This window comes from Equus caballus, chromosome 14, assembly GCF_041296265.1.
Source record: "Equus caballus isolate H_3958 breed thoroughbred chromosome 14, TB-T2T, whole genome shotgun sequence".
Classification (NCBI taxonomy): Eukaryota; Metazoa; Chordata; class Mammalia; order Perissodactyla; family Equidae; genus Equus; species Equus caballus.
In genome coordinates, this window is record NC_091697.1 from 74624448 (window position 1) to 74645496 (window position 21049).

Sequence of the window (21049 nt, forward strand, 5' to 3'; positions counted from 1 at the left end):
CTTCCTCACAAGGTGTCCCTTCTCCTGTGAGGAGTCATCATTCTGGTGCCTTATACTCACTGTACCTGAAAAATAAATAAATAAAATACAAATCCTGTTTTGCATCATCACATTTGTTGCTATAAGCCATGTCCACCTTTATCTTTAAAAATCAATGACGTTCACCTGGAAGAAGCCAGGAAAATGCCTCTCTTGGTTTTCAGGACTGTCCTCAGAAAGTCTAGGATGTTTTAATGGTGTCTCTTGTTCCTGTGTAAATTAGCAGATCGGGGGGAAGGGGTGGAGTCAGCCTTGGCAAGCTGTTGCATCCTTCTCTCTTCTATTTGTCGTTTTCCTCAGGAAGTCCGCAACTGTTGGGGAGTAATTGTCTCGTTCCCGCGGTGCCCCAGCGGGTTTCACGCCACTCGCCCCTCCCCGGGAGCCAGCTCGAGACTGTGTCTGGAGCCCCAGACACGCAGTGCCTGCCGCAGTCCTGCTCCTTCACCTCCTCCCCTCTCTAACTCTCGTTTCAACTCTTTTTAGATAATTAATCCGTTCAAGAATCTGAAAGCTACAATCCTTCCTCCCAGAGAAAATGCACACATGTTCAATTTGGTGTCTAGCTTCAGGGGATGCAGCATATCCTGATCAAGGTGCATGAATTCCAGGTTAAGGACCCTTTGCATAAACTGTACGCACATTGCTTTGAGAACTGGCGACGTATTTTACTGCGGTCTGTGTTACGGATTGTATGAGAAGGGCCTTGCTCCTGTTCTGTATGTCTTGTGGTTTCATTTATTATTTACCTTTGGATCCCAGGTGCGCAGACTTGAGTTCTTCATGGTCCTTGGTTCATATCACACTCATCGCTGGTCCAAGCACGACCCTTTTCTATCAGTTTTATTTCTGTGTAACAACTAATACTTGTGCGCCCACCCAGCACAGAAATGGGAATGTGACAGTATCTCAGCCTGAGTGGTCCCTGCCTGCCCAGCCCGGTGGAGCCTCTCTCTGAACCCTGTGCCAGTTGTTTCGTTGCTTATTTCAGAAATAGTTTTGTCACATGTATACATTTCTAAAAGGTTAGCCAGGATACGGTTTAGTTCCTAACTCCTCTCTAGGAATACCTTAAGTTCCCTGAGGTTCATTCATTTAAAATATCTGAGCACCTACTAGGCATTGGGTGCTGAGGTGGCAGGAAGATGGAAATAAATCGACAGCCCCTGCTGTCACTCAGCTTAAGAAGAAGATACAAAAACCTTTTAAACTGAAATAATTACACCAGCAACAAAATGAATGAGTCAAACCGCCTTATATGGGTGATACCATTTCTACACATGGTGGGAGGCCTGTTTTATGCCAGACTTATAAATATGAGCAGTAAGAAAGCCTACAGGGCACCCACTTTCCTTTTATCTGAATTAGTATTGGCTCACTGCATGGCCAGCAGCCAGTTCTTGTACCCTTCCCAATCTGCACAGTCCTGACAGCTCACACTCAGCCACGTTGAGATACTCAGAACTCGGGCGACACGCCTTCATTCTCCTCACATGACTCCTTTTGCTCTCCTTTGGCCTAGGCTTATGGAAGGCAGCATAGCCTGGTGCAAAGAGCACAGGCCTTGGTGTCTGCGGCCTTGGGTTCGAGTCCTGGCTTCACAGTTGCTCTGTGACCTTGAGCAGATTCCTTAATGTCCCCCCTCCTCTTTCCTTATCTGTAATGTGCTGATACTCATACTCCCTGATAAGGTTGCTCTGAAGATTGAATGAAATGAAATGTGCTTTATTTATCTCTGAAATCAATGAAATAAAGTGCTTCATACATAGTGCCCTGTACATAGTAAGTTCTCAGTATTTGATGCCATCGCTAATTGTTTTGACCTGCCAGGGCCCAAGAAATAATTGGAGGTGAAAATAAAAGAGATTGGCTCTGTCTCCTGCAGTCCGAGGCATCAGACTTCCTGTGTGCCAGAGGAGACATAATGAGAACTTTTTTTCCCTAGATTGACACCTGAGCTAACATCTGTTGCCAATCTTTTTTTTTCTTCTTCTCTCCAAAGCCCCCCAGTACATAGCTGTGTATTCTAGTTGTAGGTCCTTCTGGTTCAGGTTGTGCCATGTGGGACGCCGCCTCAGTATGGCCTGACGAGCAGCGCTAGGTCCACGCCCAGGATCCGAACCGGCAAACCCTGGGCCGCCAAAGTGGAGCACACAAACTCTACCACTCGGCCTCAGGGCCAGCCCTGGAAACTTCTTTTAATAAGAAAGAAGCCTGTCACATGGCCCACGGCAACCCTTCTTACTTCAAAAAGTTTGAAGTCCTATTTCTATAATATCAACATGTGCTGCCATTTCTGGCTCCTATTACCACGCATATATGTTACATGTCCAGAACTAGGCTTCAGACTCCCTGAGGGCAGGGACTATCTTTTATTTTTACTGTTACTTGCAGGGTGACACCCTTAATAAATAGTTGTGAAGAAAATCAGTGGAGGTTCTGGATCATGGGCCCCAGACTCACAACTAGAACCCACAAACATGCTTCTCTTTACCCGCACTGTTCTTTTTAAGTTAGCATTAGTAAGTAGCCCTTACACATCAAAATAGTTCACTTAAAAATCAGATTCTTGCGACCGGCCCCATGGCTGAGTGGTTGGGTTTGCACACTCCACTTTGGCAGCCCCAGGTTTCACCTGTTCGGATCCTGGGTGTGGACGTGGCACCACTCATTGGGCCGTGCTGAGGTGGCATCCCACGTGCCACAACTAGTAGGACCCACAACTAAAATATGCAACTATGTACTGGGGGTATTTGGGGAGCGAAAGAAAAAAAAGTCAGATACTTGGATTTTTTTAGAAAATTTTCTGGGAACATGGGGCCCACATTCTCATCTGACAACAAATGCTGGAGAAGCAAATGGCCAGTGGTAACAGAACATACTCTTCAGTTTATTTACCGTGGACCCCACTGCTCCCTAATGCTCACTTAGCCTGCTTCCCTCATATCTCCCTGGCCTCGCCTCCTGGGCACTATAGTTTATTTCATTGTCTACAGTGTGTTATGAGAGCCCAATACCAGGAAGGAGGGTTATCCATCCATTTAGTCGTCTAAGACCTGGCGCTAAGTGCTGGGGGAGGGCAAGGGAGATGGAAGTGAAAAACAGGACTAGTTCATGTATATCACGAGCAGGAGAGGTGGGTCACGTACAGGGATGACTGCAGTGAAAAATGATATGTGCCTAATGAATGGTGCAAATAAAGAATTGAAAAGAGAAGCATCTGCTTCTGTCTGAGCTGCTTATGGGGGTTTCATGAATAAGCGCTAGCTCTTGAAGGATGATAGGATTTCAATATCTGGAGGAGAAAATGACCTTCTCCCTGGAGGGAGTGACATATGCAGGAAAAGGCAGCTGTGACTTGACCAGTTTGACCCTCATGTGGAGGAGCAGAGGGAGCTGAGAAGAGAGGAGGGGCCAGACAAGGGGGCCTTTAAGGCCAACAGTGGAACATAGGCCTTTAAGGCCTATTTGGAACATAGGCAGTGGAGAGCTGCCAAAGACTTTTGAGGAGAATATTGTGATCAAAGGAGTTTTAGAAATCAAAATTTTTTCAGTTGTCAGCAAACATCCTGAAAGCAGAAATGGCTGTTGATATGTTGGCCTGGATGTCCCCTGCACACTCCATCTTGCCTTTTCTTGAAGCCCATTTCTTCCAAGAGTGCTCCAATGATGTCAGAAAGATCTCCATTCTTTCTTAGGCCTGTGGCTGCTCTCAGGTTGGCAGACTCCCAGTGACCTCAGGCCCAGAGCCCATAGACGGATGATAAATTTCACATGCAATTTGAACTGCATTAAAGGGGTGCGGTTGACACTGAGAAAGGAGTTTAACCTGCCTGTCATATAAAGAGATTGAAAACGTGTTTGGGGCTGCTCTGAATGATGTCAGACCAATTTGAACAGTTGTTTGTGTCTGGCTCCAACCAGATTGTAAGTGTAATTCTCTCAGTGCGACTCGTTGGGTTCTGATTGTTATGATTTGCTGCCCACTGTGGAGCACTGGCAGAGGTGCTCTGCCTTCCCTGTGTTTGGTGCTGGGGTCTGGGTGATGGTGAGAAACACTGCTAACCCCTTCGGAGCACATTCTGCTAAGAATGCTGCTGCCGAGTGATTATTGGTTGACGCCTTCGCAAGGTCTGCCGCTGTCCTCACACCAAGTGTAGTGTGCGATCTGGGAGCTGGCTTCCTTTGCTGCTTCTTTCAACAACTGCTTTGCTATATCTCGTCCACACTACGCCCTTGGAAAGCCTGTGACACAATCAACGCAAACAAGCACAGATGCTTCTTAGCTGGGCTGACCTGGTTTCACTCAGAGTTGACCTTCATTGCTCGCAGTGATGGAACTGCCAGCCCGGCTGCAGCGTTGCCACAGAAAGCGGAGAAGTGAGGCATGCCCCTGGAACTGCAGGGGTGCTCATTCTTTTCTCAGTTTTGCGACTTTTTTAGGTTTGGTTTATTTTGTTTTCTTTTCCATTGCATCTAGATGCATTTTCACGATGGGTCTTTGAGAAATGACTGTTGATAAAGGAATTCAAAATTGCAGAAATCTGCCTAGTGAGTAGACTGGTCATCACATGGCAGCCATGTGGCATCAAGAGGCCTTGCAAATAGCATCAAGTTATTGTCTATTTTGTGGGGCAGCGCTAGACTTTTTTTTTTTTTTGAGGACGGTCAACCCTGAGCTAACATCTGCCGCCAATCCTCCTCTTTTTGCTGAGGAAGACTGGTCCTGAGCTAACATCCGTGCCCCTCTCCCTCAACTTTATATGTGGGACACCTGCCACAACCTGGCTTGACAAGTGGTGCCGTGTCCGCACCCAGGATCCAAACCGGTGAACCCCGGGCCGCCAAAGAGGAACATCCGAACTCAACTGCTGTGCCACCGGGCCAGCCCCAAAGACTTCTTTTTCCTGTTCATTCAACAGAGATTTCTCGAGTATGTTTTGTGTGCACTAAGTATTGCGCAAGGCTCTGGAGATGCTGAAGTGGGGGACACATAAGTTAACATCATGCAAGCCTCTGGGATTCCTGGATTTCTTTGTGACAAGTTCAAGGTAGATTCATTCATTTGTCAAATATAACCATTTCTCTTTTTACCCAACCATAAAACCAGAATTGTGACCTTTATGTCACTTAATAGGCTTGGGTTTACAAAATGAGTCCTCTGGACGCTGACTAATTTTGCCCAAGTGCTATTTCTGTGGTTTTTGCAACTGCCACCAGGTGAACAGTGGTACCTGCACACTGAAGTAGAACTGGCAGGCGGATGGTCCCCAGGTGTGGGTAATGGAAAAACAGGAACAGCCCACAAAATATGCTTTCATAGAAGAATAACAAATATTACTGAAGCAATGCTTTGGTTAGTCATTCTTTAGGAAAGAAACAAATTAGAGGAGGAATTCCTAGGTGCATGGCATTCACTAAAGTAAATCCCCGTTGGACTATAGACTTAGGTGTACAGTTTGGCCCCATAATCAAATGGAAATGCATGTGTGTGTGAATGAGGAGCATCAACTCTGGGAGAGGGGATCCCAAGCTATTAAGTGCTTTCCTATGAGAAGCAGAATTTACTCTTACTTTACGTATTTCTGTATTGTTGGAGTTTGTAACAATGAGTAAAATACACACAGATACATGGACACAAATACTAATCTGACTGGATATGGAATGAATTCCTAGGCTTAAAATTAGTGAGAGAAATGATAAAAGAATAGATCAATAGGATTTGACAGCAAATATGTTACTTTTGTGGAAAGAATTTAGACAAACTGGAGAAAATATTTCCAACAAAGCCATGTTTCTATCCTCAAATAAGTAAGAGCATCTCGTAGGTTCAATGATAATGCTCACTTCCCCCAAAGATTTGTCCACATCCCAATCCCAAAAATTTGTAAATACCTTACTCTATGTGATAAAAGGGCCTTTGCATATGTGATTAAGAATCGAGATGAAAATATTATCCTGGATTACCAGGTGGCCCCAATATAATCGAAAGGGTCTTTATAAGAGGGAGGCAGGAAGATGAAAGTCAGAAGAAAGAGGTATGATGATGGAAGCAGAGGGTCAGAGTCTGAGAGAGATTTGAAGAGCTGTGCTGTGGGCTTTGAAGATGGAAGAAGGGACTTTGAACCAGAGAATGCCAGTAGCTTCCAGAAGCTGGAAAAGGAAAGGAAATGAATTCTCCCCCAGAACCTCCGGAGGGAGCCCCGCCCTGCCACCACCTTGATTTCGGCCTAGTGAAACCATTTCAGACGCTGACCTCCAGAACTGTAAAATAATCAATGTGTGTTATTTTAAGCCACGAATTTGTGGTAATTTGTTAGAGCAGCAATAGGAAACTAACACAGAGCCTAAATGAATGGAACCTTCCTAGTGATGTTTGCTGTCACATAGCGTGTGCTTCCATGTCAACACTGTGTTGTATGCTTTGCACGTGTCATCTCTCTTAGTCCTCACAAACCGGTGGAGAAGGTGGTATAAGTCTCATTTTTGCAAATAAACAAAATATAAGGCTTAAATTGTTAAATTGCACGTCATATCATTAGTGTCTGAGCTAGGATTCTATCTGGCCCATGTGACCCCAAGCCTAAGGACATGTGCTACATTGGAAATAGTGATTGGGGTTAATAAGTGATATTTTCTACTTGTGGTTTTTTCCCCATAATTTAAAAATTTCTACAGAGGATATATAATTTTTTTTTGAGAATATATAATTTTATGTTCAGGAGAAAGGGGAAAAAATCTGAGTGAAAGATTGGTACCTTACCTCTCATGTTTTATCATCATTGACAACAAATTCTGCCAGACAGTGTTCTTTTCTGGATTAGAAGGCCTCTAGACTGCAGTTCTCAGAAGCGATTTTCAAAGAGTGTGTTGATTTAACAGTTCAGCCTTACTAGAACATCTCCAGGTATTGTCTTCAGTTACTCGCAGGGGTGGGCACGTGTTCAGGGCTGGGTGGGAGGATGCTGTGGTGAAGGTGGGGACAGAGATGACAGGGGCCTGTGGCCATGAGCCAAGCACAATGTGGAATGTGCACTGTTGGGGGCTGATGGCCCACCAGCAGGCTGTTCTTTTTAGTAGATGTTCTATAATCAACTGTGTCGCTTTAACTATCACATAAAAAAGAAACTCAAAGCAAATGCCCCATCTCAGCCCCATGACCCTGCTTCCTTTCTGTTCCCCGTCATGTGCACAGAGGTGTGGCTCGAGATAAAATGATGCCCATGATAAGGAGGAGACCTCCACCTGCATCACGTGAGATCGGGGAACGCCCATGGTTGTCACCTTCACTTCCCTAACACCCATCTTTCTCCTGTCCTTCGTCCTTCCTTTGCTCCAGCTGAGGTGGCAACCTGGCTGTGGGGGGATATGGCCCCACAGGAAGGCCTTCTGGGTGCTTTCTAGATCCCATGATGTCATGCTCAGGATGGGACCCATTTCCCCAGTGTGATCTGGAAAACTTGGTTTCATCAGGACCACCAATGCTTCTTCGTGGGCCAGGTCCAGAAGGAGACGGCTTCAAAAAGAGGGGGGACGCCCTGTTCCTCTGAAAGGATAGAAGGAGGGAGAGTGGCAGAAGTGAAGGCCAGGGCTACTGTAGGATGAGAGGTTTAGACAGCTGACTGGAAGGCTGAGGAGATTGAGAATGGGGTAAACACTTGCAAAGAACCTCGAAACCTGAGATGCCAGAAGAACAAGGGTCAGGAAAATGTGTTGAAAAGCTGCTGTGGAGGCTGATAGAGACACACCACCCTTCCCAACTTCTTGCCTTGAACATTTGTGATGACTGAATGGGAAGAAATCAGGAGCATAGACAGGTAAACAGCTTCCACCTTCTAGCTAGCTCAGTGACATTTGGGGACTTAATTGCAGTGTGATGGATAATGCTGAAAGGAGGTGATTGTAATTTTTTTTTTCATTTGATGGTTTCCGCGCTTTTGAAACTCTATTAAGATAATCTGGAGAGGACCAGCTGTTGTGATCCCCCTGCTGCGTGCAGGCACTGAGCCCTGCCCTCCACTTCATCTCCCTCTTCCACTTCAGGGTGCTTTCATTTGGCCCTACAGATGGTTGTGGATGTGGTAGTGGCACTTGTTTTCAAGAGACGTTTCCATTGTGAAACTTGAGGGACGTCGTTGTTTTTCTTTGCCTCACACAATGAGGCAGGCCCCGAGAGAAAGGAATATGCTCAGAGTGTGTTTCACATGCTTCCTCTCACCCCTGCCCTGGGTTCCTTGGCACAGCCTTTTTTGCACCTCTTGATGCTGTAATTCTGGAACCATTAAGATATTTCTGGGGGCCAGCCCCATGGCCGAGTGGTTGGGTTTGCGCAAGGCTTCGGCAGCCCAGGGTTTCGCCAGTTCGGATCCTGGGCACGTACACGGCACTGCTCATCTGGCCATGATGAGGTGGCGTCCCACATAACACAACGAGAAGGACCTACAACTAGAATCTACAACTGTGTACTTGGGGGGCTTTGGGGAGAAGAAAAAGGAAAAAAATATATATATTTCTGGATTATTGTACCAGCCTTGCTTTTACCCCACCCCACCCCACATTCTGTGGTTGTTTTTGTTTGGTTTTATCAGCAGAATTCAGCTAATACTGACCAGCTCTACCCTGTTGAGCTGTGGTTCAGGACCAAGTTTTCCTCCCTGGATTTGAGGCTTTTCTTTGTTTTGATCCAGAGCCATTTCTTGTTTATGTTCCAAGCTCCTCCGTTTCCTGTGGAGCGCATCATTTTTAGTTTTCTAACATCAGAGAGTTCTTACAGCCTTCCTTTGTCACACAGTTTGGCCCTTGCCAAGTAGGCCAGAGAGCCTGATTTAGGAAAACACAATTACCTGTCACCCCTATTGGTTTTCATCATCCTTCTCTGTAGCCCGCCTAGCTCCATGTGGAAATGGAGACCAAGTGGCTTGTCAAAGCCTTCATGACTTAGGGCAGCCTTACAAACACAAGGAAGAGACTTCTGGTTCTCTCACATCTTGTCCCCTGACCTGTACGCTGTGGAGTTAGAGCACTTTAAAACAGTTTGACCAAGATTGTTCCAGCAGCCCTCTAGGCAGGAAATAGGGGGACCTCAGAGGTACTTTAACAACCTGATTGGATGCTAACAGAGGACCCCAGTTGGAGGGGTGGTGGGCTGCAGGTGGCTAGACTGAGTATGACAGGCTGTCACAGGCCCCAGGATCTTGGTAGGCTAATGCAGTTGTCTTGGTAACCCACAGCAACGAAGGAATCCTGGGGCTCTTCCTACAGGAGCTTTATACAGCTGTGTGGTGGTGGATATAGGGCCGCCTCTTTGTGGGTGACTGTTTAATTAAGATTGTGGCTAATAAAAAGTAATTGACTAGCCTTTTTAAATTAAATTTGGTAGTACCCATCCATGTCCCTTCAACACATGATTCCACCAGACCCTGCTCAGTCCCTCAGCACTCGGAGCCTCCTGTTTGTTCAGTTGATTTGCATCTACTTTGGTTGGTTCTCTGACTGTCTGTTGTGCAGCATGACTGTTAAGGTGTGTGTAAGGCAGTACAGCATAGTGATAGACCGTGGGGCTTGGAGTCACCTGAGTCTGGCTCTGCTTTGTCAAGTCAGAGTGATCCTGGAGGGTCTGTCCAGTTAACTTCTCAGACTTGGTTTTGCCACCTGTAAAAAAGGCTTACACCTAAAGGGCAGGCTTTTTACTTTGAGACTGTTTTATTTTTTTTTCTGAGGAAGATTTGCCCTGAGCTAACATCTGTTGCCAATCTTCCTTTATTTTATATGTGGGCTGCCACCACAGCCTGGCTGACAAGTGGTGTAGGTCTGTGCCCAGGATCCAAACCCATGCTACCAAAGTGGAGTGCACAAACTTAAGCACTACACCATGGGGCTGGTCCCAAGACTGCTTGATGATGATGATGATGATGATAGCAACTAACATTTATTGAAGATGTGCTGTGTGCCAGGCACATTGTATTAGGTGCTTTAAGTACATTATTTTATTTAATCATAACAATGTCTCTGAGGAAACTACCATTTTATATGAAAATTTCAGTTTACAAGAAAACTGAAGTTTGGTGAGGCCAAGGAAATTTACCAATGTTTACATGAACAACAGATTGCAGAACCAGGATTCAAAGCCAGGAGTCCAACTTGAAAGCCCAAATTCCTTATCATATTGAAATGTGAGTGGAAATAAATATTAAAGGAAGATTTTCACACCCATCCATTTATCAAAAATTAAACTTCAATGATGTGATTTCTGTTAGGATGAGAAGCAATAGCCAGTCTGATGCAATGCTGGTGGAAGTGTAAATTGGTACCACCATTTAGAAAAGCATTTGGGCAGCTTCCTAGAAAATCAAAGATGGTCTAGTAATTCCATGTCTAGGTATATCCTGGGGATGCTCCTTCTTGAGCACAAGGAGACAAGTAGAGGACTCTACTTCACACCATTGTATATTGTAGTAAACAAATGAAGGGCAACTGAGACTTCCAGCAGTAAGTGAATTGATAGCTATGGAATTCTATGCTGGAATACCATACAGCAGTTATAATTAATACATCCTTAAGATTGTAGCTAATGAGAAGGAGCCAGGTGAAATTAATACCTCATTAATATCGCTGTATCAGCATAGATAACATTATAATGGTGAATCAGGGGAAGCAATCTGTCAAAGGCTATGTATAAGAGAACACTACAGGGGCCGGCCCTGTGGCTGAGTGGTTAAGTTCACGCACTCCACTTTGGCAGCCCAGGGTTTCGCAGGTTCGCATCCTGGGAGCGGACATGGCGCCACTCATCAGGCCATGCTGCAGCAGCATCCCACAAGCCACAACCAGAGGCACGCACAACTAGAATATACAACTATGTACTGGGGGTGCTTTGGGAAGAAGAAGAAGGAGGAAGAAAAAATGAAGCAGCAACAGATTGGCAATAGTTGTTAGCTCAGGTGCCAATCTTTAAAAAAAAATTGTAAAAAAACACTACATATGAAACTTAAAGAAAAACAATTTTATACATTTATGGACAGTTATGTTGTAAGTATGGAAACGTGTTAAGACAGGTGCACACCAGCATCAGTGACGTAGCTGTCTTAGAGGAAGAGAATGGGATCAAGGATGGGTACAAAAGGGGCCTTCAAGTGTAGCTATAACATGACATTTTCTTTCAAAAAACCTGGAAGCAAATATGACAAGGTTGACATTTATGAAATCAAGGTAGTCAGTATATGGTACAATTCTATGGTCTCCTGTGTTCTAAATTTTTTCTGATAAAAGGGGAAACACAGAGACTGCATTTGGGGAGCTCTTAGTTTGGAATTCCTTGCAAAGATTGCTGCACATTCTTGTTGTGACCTTTTGTTAGTAGCCACAAATCTTCATTCTTTAGGGGCAAATTGGCTTTTTAAAAATAAAGGGCAGATGGTATTGAGTCTGAGAGAGGCGGATAATAAATCAGGAGAATGCCGTTTTCTAATTGAGAATTTGGCATAGTGGTCAGAGCAAAACTACAAACATTTGCGTGGCCGCAGCATTGTGAAAACGAGTTCCTGTCCCCCAACTGGGCTTATTGGGGACAGAATGCATCCACATAAATCTAAGTTGGATCTGCTTGTTAATAGAGCACCCTTGTTATTAATGCCCTGCCTCATAACCGTTCTGATATATTTTTTGACAGACCAGCATGGTCCATCTCTGCTTTAGTCATCTGGTCCTTCAAGCCCCATTCTCTTCTGTTTAAGTGTAAAATTAGGCTAAACTTCAAAGCTGCTTTTCCCTGTCTGGTGAAATCAGGGGATGGGCTATAGTGAGTCCTTCCACCAGAGCCACAGCTGACAGTCTCCACTCCACGGGACAGTTGACTGTCAGTCACAATATAAGACATCAGCCTCTTCCGGAAAGGATGTCGGAGAAAGGTGAGAGCCGTCTATGGCTGTCGCCTGGCTCAGAGTGCACACATTGGATTGTTTCCTGAATGCTGGCTCGCAGCCTTTGGAAGCAATGGGCAAGTCGGAGGTGATGTGGATTCTGTTCAGGTGCTTCTTTGGGCCTACTGGGTGCTTTGCGGTTCCCTGCACTGTGATGGCCTCTCGCAAGGCTCAGTAGACAGCCTGGCTCTTCCAAGGTGAGGCTGTCTCAGCTTTACATTCAGAAAATCTATGGCACAACGTTCAACTTTGTCCCATGGGGGAACCAGCATTTCTCTTCTCACACTTGCTTTTCCTGTTTAGTATCCATTTCTCATTCACATTATCTAATACTGGCCTTTAATATGGTTTGATCTGTTTTTATAGTTAGTTGAGCTCCGAGTTTACCGAAGTGAAAGGCCTGACTTTAGAGGTTCGTGGCTCTGCTCCTGACCAGCTGTTTGACCTTGGGCACATTATTCAGTCTCTGAGACTAACTTACCTCACACTGGTAAGATGAAACTAGCAGTAGCACCTTCCTTGAAGGGCCATTGTGATGATTAAATGCAATGATGTGTGCAGTGCCTTGCATGTGATATTCGGATTGAGTGTCCATGAGCATCTTCGTACCATACCTCTCTGAAAAGTGTGTGCCCTCAATCTCAGTTTCCCTCCTCTCTGCTATTCAGGTGTTTGTAATACAGCTTTACTTAATGATTATGAAATGTAAAGCCTGCAGCGTCTTGATCAGATTTACCTACCACATAATGTAAATATTGCAGCCATTCCCCTGCAGTCACAGCGGCTGTCCTTTGACACTGAACTCGGACTGCATGATATTCTGTGGCAGAACACACGATTCGTGTTTCTTGGTTACCTGTTTCATGACAGTGCTAGAATAATTAGAATCTTTTTTTACCTCCTTTTGGTAAACAATAAGATGAATTTACTTTGTCAGCTGGATCTTGTCTTTTCATGAGGCTTGACAACATCCAATCGTGATTGTGATGAATTTGTTATGGAAAATGGAGTATCCAGAAACAACCACAGGCTTGCATATAATGTGGACAAGCTGGCTCTAATATAAGCTGTATCTATAATTTCAATTCCCATCTGAGGTCCCCACCTCCTTAACTCTAAATAATGCATGGCTCCTTTTACATCCCCTTTTCAAAACCCCAGGAGTGAGAGAGGCTCATTTATGGCTTGGTTTACTTGCACCTACTTCCCCATCTCCAAAATGCTATTGGGGTCACGCTGGAGCAGGGCCACGCACCAGATTTGTTTATGCCTCCCTTGTTATATATTTGTCCCTTAGTTTGTTCTGAGTGTTCAATACAACTGTCAGGAGCCTGGCTTGTCATGTGGGTTCTGTCTCACCTGGTGTGGTTCCCATTTGTGATCACTTACCTCCTTGGGAAAGAGTCCGTTTGGTTTTTCTGTTTTGGTCGGGTGTGCCCATGTTTCCTTTTGTTCGTGTGTTTTATTACAACACTCTCTACTAGACTAAATGATACTTACAGGTTGTTTCGGAGTTTGCTGAGTGTTCATTGCCATACGGGAGGCAAGGTCTGCACAGCCAGCTTAGACTCTAAATGACGTTAGCACTGAAATGGTATTCAGGGGTGCGTCACAGTAAGGTATGAATACCTATTTCAAGAATTCTACAGTAGACACACAAGTGGGACCAGGCTCTTTGCTGTGGACAGGGGTGGTGGGTATTAATCTGTATTTTAGGAATAGGTGCACTCTCAGTATCTTGTAGGATCCTCAAAGAATTCCAACTCTGGGGTCAGGTGGCATCATCTCTGGGGGACACAGGCTGCTTCTCAAGCCAGTGCTGTCTCCCTCCCTGTGCAAATGGGCTATGTGTCCTACACAGAGCAGCGGTCTGACTGCGGTGTTAGAGGTGGACCGACCCTGCGGATATCCCCAGAATCCCAAAGACTCCCTCGTCTAAACCCTGAAATACCCTGGGATCCTCTGATCCTCACAACACCCAGTCCTTTCAGGGTGCTCTTATCCCATTGCCATAAAAAGAAAGTGAGGAAACTTGCCCACGATCACAGAGCCAATGAGGAGCGGTGCAGAAATGCAAGTCCTAGTGTGTCTAGGCCCAGAGCCCATGCTTTTTTTTTTTTTTTTAAGGAGGATTTTCCCTGAGCTAACTACTGCCAATCCTCTTTGCTGAGGAAGACTGGGCCTGAGCTCACATCCGTGCCCATCTTCCTCTACTTTATACGTGGGACGCCTACCACAGCATGGCTTTTGCCAAGCGGTGCCATGTCCGCACCCGGGATCCGAGAAGCAGAACGTGCAAACTTAACCGCTGTGCCCCCAGGCCGTCCCAGAGCCCATGCTTTTAACCACCCCATTTACACACACTCTTGTTGCCTTTTAACAGCAGTGTTGTGAGCGTTAAATGAGATGGTGTAAGTACAGACAGACTGAAGAACACACAACAAAGGTTGTCATGTTTGTGATATTATCAAAGTGAATTGTTTTTTTTAATTTTTAAAATATGAGAACACAGAAGGAAGCAACAAATTTTGGCAAGGAGACCGTGGGGTCAGCTTCTAGGAGGAGGTAATATTGAGAGTAACCTTGAAAGATTAGGGATAGGAGGGTGTGGCATTAATACCTTCAGGGATGATGTGGCCAACTTGAGTGTGTGGAGAGTAGAAGGAAGACTAGTAGTGATGAGACAGTGAGGAAGGGAGGCGAAATGACAAGGGATAGGAGTTTAGATGCATTTGGAGTAGTTGGTTGGGGCCAAATGTTGAGGAGCCTCAAAGTATCCCACATCCTCTAGGCCAGCACTTCGCAGGCCTTCCCCTAAAGCAGGATTTCTCAAAAGCCTCAGGATTTTGGATGGTGCTTCTTTGTCTTGGGGGCGGTTCTGTGCACTGAAGGCAGCATTCCTGGCCTCTACCCATTACATGCTGGTAAGCACTCGCCACGCCTCCTTCATTGCAAAGACCAAAAATGTCTCCAGACATTACCAAATGTTCCCTGGAAACAAAATTGCCCCTGATCGAGAACCACTGCCCTCAAACAAAGCAAGATTAGAAACTGCCACCCCTTAGGGAGCAGAGCCCAGCCCACGGTGACCCTTGAAAGGGTCCATCACTTGAAAGTTCTCCAACATCTCAGGACTAAGAGATTTTCTCTTAAGAGTGCACATGTGTTTTATTTTGTTCTCTAATATGTATGTGTTGGTCTTTAAATATAAAAATATTTTGAGTTATGTTTAAATCAAGTAAAGTGTCGCTCTAGGGCAGGCTTTGCAAACTCAAATATCAGGCAGGTGGGTTCAATCAATGCTGTGGGCTAGGAGGCTTTTTTGTTTTTGTTTAAAAGGAGGTGATGTTAATTACGGAGGGCAGTGGCCAAGCGGGGAAGCTGCCCTGACTTCTAGGCCATTGTCACCATGCCTGCTGAAGGCCCTGGGCTGCCAGAGTTCAGGTTGTTAAAAGTAATCCAGAAACATATTTTCATGTTAGATCCATTCTTATTTAAAACAGGCTCCAATGAGGGAGAATGTGCAAACCAAACACAGTGTGTCTGTATGGCCGGTTTATAAACCACCACCACTCCCAGCCACAAAGATTGTGCCTTTAAGTGCCTGCTGGCACGCACCCTCTCTCCTCCACTCTGAGTTCCCCTGGTTTGAGAAGTAGGGCCTCTGAGCTGAGGATATCGTGCAATGTGGTCAGATCACTAGTAACACTGAAAGGGTCAATTGCAGCCCAGTTGTGGGTACTCCCCTGGGAATCCTAGGGACCCTTCTTCAGCAGCAGCTCTGAGTTAATCCTATGTATTGGGTTTATGCATCCCCCCACACACCCCTCCTCCAATTAAAAAAAACCTCTTTCTCATATTATCCGCTTTGAAATCTCAAGGTCTTAGTGCCTCTCAGCTGAATGCACCCTTATTTGCTCTTCTTCCTTAAAACAAGGAGTCCAGAAATGAACTAATCTGATCAGTGTGGGGTCAGGAAGAATTACCTCCTCCTTCACACTCCCCCTACAGCCTCTGTTACTGTGTCCTAAGACTGCAGAGCCCCTTGGCAGCCACGGCACGCTTAATTCACCATGAACTTAGTGTGAACTAGAATTCCTAAATCTCTTTTATAAGTTCTGCTACTGAGCCATATTTCTCTCTACCCTTGTAATAAATTATTGTAGCATGCTTGGGAATGGTAATGACTCAAGAGCAACTGACGTTTGTAAAGCTGTTTGTCTCTCTCAGTGGTCCTAGACTGCTGCTGAGTTTTTAAATATGTTTGCTTTTTAAAATAATTGTCTTTCTTACCTTTCTGTCAGTTGTCAGTTCCTGCTGTTATCTGTGTAGCGGCCTCTAGCCTTTTAATTTGCTGCTTCTAGACTCCTATGATTGGGAAATCATGTGTCCAGGAATTTTAGAATCATGTAACCAGGATTTTTAGAATTTCAAAAAGGATACACGGTCTCTGCATGTGGTCCCTTCTTATGAGTCAAGTATGTAGCCCAGGGTGGACATCGATGTCTCCTTTGCTGGCCAGAGCTATTTATTATTCCTCACAGTTTTCAGGTCTGTAGAGGAGTTGTTCCTCCAAGAACTTCCTTCTTGTTGAGTAAGATGTGACTGCATGGAGTAACTCTACCCTCGTTCATACAGCCACTCTAACTCCCCGTCTCCTCTCCTCTGATTGCCTGGAGATTTGCAACTCATCTTGGAGACAATTTAGTCAAGATCCAAACTTGGATGAATTCAACCCCTTATGCCCAGTCTCCTCTCATAAAGGTGAAGTTTCAACCATTGTGGAAAGCCTGGTTACGCATGGAATGGCTAATAGCCTTCTGTGGCCTAACATTTATTCCATGTTTTTAGACCAGTATTAATGTAGTAGGTGTGGTTGTCCATGAGCATAACATCTCCCACAGGTGCCCCAGGGCCTTTGCAGTCCTTCTCTCTTAGCCCTTTCAGTTAAAAGGTGGAAGAAATGAGGGGCTGGCCCTGTGGCTGAGTGGTTAAATTCGTGCGCTCTGCTACAACAGCGCAGGGTTCGGATCCTGGGCGAGGACACGGCACTGCTCATCAGGCCATGCTGAGGCAGCATCCCACATGCCACAACTGGAAGGACTCACAACTAAAAATACACAACTATGTACCAGGGGGCTTTGGGGAGAAAAAGGGGGAAAAAAAATAAGATCTTTAAAAAAAATACATGTTCAAAAAAAAAAGGTAGAAGAAATGAGATTTGGTTTTTGGGGACAGAGGTTCTCAGAGTAACTTTGTCTGTCTTTCTCTCAGTGCAGTGTGTGTCAGTGAATCCTTTAGATCAAGTTAAGATTGCCTATTTCAGAACATAATTCTAGAATTGGAGATGTGAACTTGAAGTTATCAGCTGTCACGTACACCTCCATCTGTCAGTGGAATATAAAGATTTTACCCAAAAATTGTGTTCTGCAGTGTCAGCCTTGTTCATTTGACTTATACCTGTCCCTTTCTTCTTCTGGTATTTCTAATAAAAGTAAGCCTGGTTGACCTGTGTTCCTGTGGGACTATAGAAACTGAAGCATGATAAAGGAAAGCCGTGTGCTGTTCAACAGCTCAGCACAATAAAGTTTTACAAGTTGGTCTAATTTTTCTTCCAACATCTTTCTAACCAGTCCAAACAAAAAATTCTTATGCCTGGTAGTTAAGGAAAATCAGTTGAGTTAGTGGGAGGGTGAGTGGCAGAGAATTAGAAGCTGATGTTGGAACTTTTTTAGACTATCTATAGAAACAACGCTTTGGGTTAAGGACCTGAATTATGCTATCGTATTCTGCTAAACTATTGATATTATCCAAATTCATCTCAACAAATACACGGTGCTAATAATTGGGAAAACAATCTTATAAGAGCCAACTCTCACCTTGAGATGACAGTTCTTTGGAAGATCACTAAAAATTAAAGGCCAGCTGTCTCCTCTAATGAGCTTTGGAGGGAGTGGAGATGGGTTTTGGCGTCATTGATTCTACTTAGCAGCTTTGTGACTTTGGATAGTTGCTCTAACTTCCACGGGCTTCAGTTTGCACAAGTGATAAATAGAATTGGGAATTGTGAAGATCCGAGGAGGGCAGGGAGGAGGAACAAAGGAGGGAGCAGAGTGGCAGGCCTGTGGAAGGAGATAAATAATGGTAGTCTTTACCCTCTTCCCTCCCTTCTCCCCAAGTCTTTTTCTGACAGAACATCAGAATTTTGACGATCCTTCCTCACTAGTCATGGTGTCCAGATCGTTCACATCCCTCTGGCTGGTCCAGTTTCCCCGTGGTGCTTTTAGGAGGGGGCTTTTGCGTCTGCACACTTCTCCAGGTGTCACAGTAGCTCTGGGTGTTATTAGACTCCAGCCCTTCTCTGTGCTGAATACAATATTCCTGTTAATGAAGCTGAGGTTGGTTTGTCATTTGGGGCAGCTGATGCAGTGTCCGCCTCCAGGCTTATTTGGAGCCGGAAACCCTTATCTGGAGCTGGCCTCTATCTAGGGAGGGAGATATCTGCAGGGAGGGAGGTTGCTGACTGTACGATCATGATGTTTTAATCAGGGGCCATAACACCAATTGTACATTCTTCTTTCTTCTGGGGTAGAAAGGAAAGAATTTTTTTTTTGTTTTGGGTTTTTTTTTCCTTCTTAAAAACATTTATCTGGAAGGTGTATTTTACACAAATGTAAAGTGAGAGTTTATCTTCATATATTTTGCCCTTTTTAATAAAATGAAACATTTGATGCTTTTTTAAAAATTAAACTTTTTCTTCCATTATAAAATTTAAAACAACCTGGAAATCAAATTTTGGTCACTTGCAGTAATTTGTTGATGAGGCTGTTTTAAATCAAAGCACAAATGATAACTCATGACACAGATTATACCTTATTTTGACTTACTCTTGCTGCTGTTCTGTCAATGTGTTAGAATTTTCAGAGTGGTTTGTGATCAGACACTTACATGATCTGGAGACTTACCTCCCAGAAATGTCAAGGATCTCCTGGACAGCGTCTTCAAGGTCCAGCTGAAGCCCTAAACTGCGCTGAGTCTCGGCGGATCCCCCAAATCCATGGAATGCTGGCTTCCGCAGAGCCACCTGGTGCATAGCACACCCTGGACACAGCACGGACAGCCTGTGTTCTGCTAGTGACTGCATTTTTACCTTTTAAATAAAAAATACTTACACAAATAATAATTCAGAACCACTAGTGATATGCTAATTATAAAAAAGTGGTATGTGATATAGATGAAGATTTGAACTTATTTATATCTAGGCATTGCCAGGTATTGTCTCAAAGATCTTTCTCTATTAAACATATGGAATGCAGGCCACCCCATGGCCGAGTGGTTAAGTTCGCGCGCTCCTCTTCCGCAGCCCAGGGTTTCCCTGGTTCAGGTCCTGGGCGCGGACATGGCACCTCAGCATCATCAGGCCATGCTGAGGCGGCGTCCCACATGCCACAACTAGGAGGACCCACAACTAACAATGTACTGGGAGGCTTTGGGGAGAATAAGAAAAAAATAAATCTAAAAAAAACATATGAAATCCTTCACAAATTTGCACATCAACCTTGCCCAGGGGCTATGCTACTCTTCTCTATGTCGTTCCAATTTCAATATATGTCTGCTGAAGCTAGCACGGAAGAATGCTTTTAAGAGTAGTTTTACAGGTTTTCTCCAACCTGTTACCCAAAAGAATAAAAGATAAATTCGAAAAGAATCATATATTGAAAACATGGAAATTTCGAGAAACTATGAAAGAAAAATCTTTCAATTTCTCTCTTCCCCCTCCCTCCCCCTCCCTCTCTCTTTCACACACACATACACAGCTTAAACTTCCAAACCTTTCTGCAGTTTGAATGAGAGCCTGTCTCTCAGGAGTGTAAGGGACCTGCATTTTGGCCACTAGAGCAGCCTCTAGCCTTTTACCTCAGTAACAATGAGGAGCAGATGGGGCCACTGAGAGATCCAGAGCCCCAACCTCATAAGGCCTATCTACTGGCAGCTATGTAGCCAATATAAATCTTAAGATGCCTTCATTTAAGCTGTTCTGCCCACCTAGACACCTTCCCCCCTTCTCTCACTCTTTCTACCTGTTGAAATTCTACTTCCAGGCTTACTCCAAATGCCCACTCTCCAATAAAATCTTCCTAAATCACCTCAAGTGGGAACTGCGTGGAGCTCTCCTGTGCTGTCTGTGGCACATTATTGGGACTTGAACCATGGCCCTTATCACAAGCCTCCTATGACAGGAGCTCCATGGTTATTGAGTATATACCTTTCTCTTATCTAGACTGTCAAGTCCTCGTTGGATAAACACACAACGAGTGCCAACTGTATGCCAGGCATTGTGATAGGAGCTGAAATAGGTCAGTCTAGGAGCTTACTGTCAGGTATGGAGACTGCCATGTAAACGCAAAGCTCACTGTGGTGTATGTTGTATGGTGAAAGGAGGTATCAAGTGCTTTATCATTCTCATGTGTTTCCATGTAGCTTTCTGAGTTCTTACCTACAGGTAGGTGAGAGCTTGGAGAAGCATCTTATCAGTCTTTTACTTCCATACCTAACAGAATGCCTGGTGCCCAGAAAGTTCCCAGTATATGTATATTGAATGAATCACTTACCTTCTAGTTAGCAAAAGGGAGGTGTGCCCAATGAACCGCCCCATAACACGGGGTCTGGCTTGAGTGCTGTAATGGAAGAACAGATGTGAAGCTATGGACGGCTAAAGAGCGCTTTCACATAAGCCATCCAGTGAATGCTAGCTGAATGAAGAAATTCTGTATCATGTGTATAAGGCAGTTGAATCCCTTCTCTCCTATAAAAACCTCCTTAAAAGCATTTCATTTGCGGGCAGGGGGTGCTCCCGTAAGTAGAAACTAAATTGACAGGTAAGGACTAAGCCCAGTGAAGAAGAGCACTGTGGCTGTTAACTTAGATAAACACATGAGGACGTTTCTAGAGGAATCCGATGAGCTGACACGGAATAGAGTGCGTCTCTACCTTGTAACTGCAGCAGGGCCTCTGGCGGGGTTGTTAGGAAACAAGTGATGGGGCCAATGAGCCGCAGCTGACAGCAACGCTGTCCCATGGAGAGCGCCAGGTCC

General features: G+C 44.8%; 1 protein-coding gene and 1 non-coding gene across 8 annotated transcripts in view; one reads left to right on the forward strand and one right to left on the reverse strand.

Moving 5' to 3' along the window:
- Window positions 1-21049, forward strand: part of MCC (MCC regulator of WNT signaling pathway) — a 407698-nt gene that overhangs the window by 247669 nt on the left and 138980 nt on the right. The gene's annotated exons all lie outside the window — the stretch shown is intronic.
- On the reverse strand, window positions 19477-19580 carry LOC111767976 (U6 spliceosomal RNA). The gene has a single exon (XR_002799938.1). It is a non-coding gene; the product is annotated as a U6 spliceosomal RNA (small nuclear RNA).